General features: G+C 39.2%; 1 pseudogene; it reads left to right on the top strand.

Moving 5' to 3' along the window:
• Nucleotides 1-908: 908 nt before the first annotated feature.
• LOC125390863 (beta-1,3-galactosyl-O-glycosyl-glycoprotein beta-1,6-N-acetylglucosaminyltransferase-like) lies at nucleotides 909-2,266 on the top strand (annotated as a pseudogene).
• The last annotated feature ends 633 nt before the right edge of the window (nucleotides 2,267-2,899 follow it).

Raw genomic sequence — 2,899 nt, 5'->3', positions numbered from 1 at the left:
ATAGGCCTAGAATATCTGACAGACAATTTTCAGAAGCAGAGAATTTTAAAGAACTGTTCTACCCTGCCTTGGCAAGGTTCAGCAGACACTTTTTCCTTGTGTCCTGCACATCCCAAATGGACAGTGTGCTCACTGTCAGCAACCAAGGCCAGGGAAATTCTTCATCCAACATGCCAGGATCCATATTGTGACCCAATTCAGTGGAGTTTCATGCATTCATCATGCACAGACTATTTGAAAACCCTGTTGGTATATGTCATTATTGCCTGGTGTAAGACAGAAACAAGGCAGCATTGTAACCCCTCTGAACAGGTGCAGGACATCACCAGGAATCAGGGCCTCAATGAATCCAGACTTCCTGTGATTCTAAATGTCCTGTCCTGTCCAGTGATATCTTTTCCTACTAATAAATTTTGACTCATCTGGCCACAACAGAGAAAAAACTGGAGGAAATAACATTAGTGTCCAATGCCTTGAAGATTGCCTTATCTCAAAGAGAATTCTCTGACTGTCATTTGAAATGCTGAAATGAAGCATAATTAATAAAAACTCAGAGAGAGAAATTGGAGTTCAACTAGAAGACAAGAAAAGAAAAATAGCAAGCCACTGGCTTTTACCTCAACTTCAATTCAAAAATGACAGTCCTGCCTCCAGGAATCACAGAATGAGATTCTGACTGAGAGCTGTTTCCCCCCATTTTGTAATCCTCTCTAGGTTTTGGATTAAAGGAATTCACTGCTGGAACTAAAGGTATGCACCACACTAGTTTTTAAACTAGTGTAGCTACTGGGATTATAGGTATGTGTTATTGCCATGTGGTCTATATGGCTGACCAGTGTGGCTATTTTACCTTTCTGGTTCTCAGGCAAGTTTTATTTATTAAAATAAAGTGAAATGTCACTATACTGAGAAACTTGTTTGGGGGTAGACTTTTGTCTTATTCCTGCCAAGTACTACTTTGTGGTTCTTGTTCTCTCTTTAATCACCTTCTGTTCTAAAAAAATCATCAGAAGCCTGAATCTGTTAGCATCAAACACAAACACTTGGATCATGCTGGAGATGGTGCTAATAGTAACATTAATTGCTCCAAAGTATTACAGAGTGACCCCTATGAGATCCAGAAGGTGAAGCTTGAGTTACTAATAGTGAGATTTATAAACCCAAGGTAAACATGTATAAGCATGACTTGTAACTATGTCTCTTCCATCATGATGCACAAATATATTGTAGAGTCCCTTAGTAAAGAAAAGATAGACTTTTAAATTATGTGTTCTACAGTGATTCATCACAAGATTGAAATACTTGAGAGGCTTCTAAGGGCCTATGCCTCAGAATTTTTACTGCATTCAGGTGGACAAAAGAGCAGAGGAATCCATTATAGTTATGGTGATGGACATTGTATCTGGCTTGAAGAATATCTTTGTGACTAGCTAGTGAGTGGGACAACATTGTTTATGCATCCTGGAATCAGGTTAAGGCTGACCTCAACTATACAGAATTATTGCAAATGTAATGCTGTTGACCTATACAGAATTAGTGCAAAATGGAAGTACTTGATCAACCTATGGATTACTTTATTAAAACTTACCAAGAAATTGTCAGGAAATTCAAGTCATTCTTGGGTTAAATCATTCTGGAAGCTGAGAAGATGCCTCCAAACAAGGAAGAAAGACAGAAAAAAATGACACATCATTTTTGATGGGAAGCTGTCAAACCCTGAAGTAGCCAAAGCACAGACGCCACTCTAAACTCCTCTTCTTTTTTCTGGCAGTGCTTCCACTTCATAGTCAGTAGGAAATAATATAGACTTTGTGCTAGAAAAGGAAAATATCCAAAAGTGCATGAAGTGGGCACAGGACACCTATAGCCAGGATCCTGAAGTCCCTGGTTCTCTCCCCTCAAGACTTAAGTATAACTTGTCTGACATGAATACTGCCACTAGGTTTGTCAAGTGGCAATACTTTGAAGACAACATTTCCAAAAGTGTTCCTTACGCTTACAGTGGAGTTCATGTGCATCCTGTGTGTATGTTCTGACCTGGTGACTTGAGCAGCATGCTTTGTAAACATTTTTTTTTGCCAACAAATTTGATGTGTATGTTGACCTATTTGCCATCCTAAACCCTGGAGACCTTAGAACACTAACTGCTGTCAGGATTTCTGGGGAAAATAAGAATGCACAAGGTATTATTATACCGTCCCTCCTTCCTTATAAGATGTCACAAAGGCAGACAAGAAGCACCTGCTTGCTCTACTGGGCCACATAGCCCACGATCATGGTTGGTACAAACATCCAATATGAGAGAGAGAGAGAGAGAGAGAGACAGAGAGAGAGAGACAGAGAGAGAGACAGAGAGAGAGACAGAGAGAGAGACAGAGACAGTAAGAGAAAAACACAGAGACAAAGTATAGAGTGATAACTAGAAGCTGTATGAGATTTTGAAACCTCAAAGCCCAAGACCCAGTGATATAGACTGTACTACAAGGTCATAACATTTTATTCTCCCCAATACCTCCACCAAATGAGGACCAGGCACTAAAATATGAGGATGAGTCTAAAGGGGTCATTATCGTTCAACTCACCACACAGGAAAAGTGAACATTTCCAGGTAACTCGAGGCAGGTTGTAGAGACTGTTATATCTACCTAACAGAATCATATGTTAATGAAGGAACAAGGTATTTTATTGTTAAGCTAGAATGAAGGACGTGAGCCAGCAATGGCCCTAGTAAAATTAAATACATAATCATTCATTCATTTTTTTGCTGAATAGACTCTTGAGTTTAATAACTGCAAAGAGAAGAATAGATATGAGATAATCAGTGGATAGATGTATAGTTTTAGGATCTTGGAAACACTGGGATTTTCAAGTCATGTCAAACAATTTCTCATGGACATCA

This window comes from Myodes glareolus, chromosome 16 (genome assembly GCF_982192425.1).
Source record: "Myodes glareolus chromosome 16, mMyoGla1.1, whole genome shotgun sequence".
NCBI classification, from domain to species: Eukaryota; Metazoa; Chordata; class Mammalia; order Rodentia; family Cricetidae; genus Myodes; species Myodes glareolus.
This window is presented reverse-complemented; position numbering and strand designations above follow the sequence as displayed.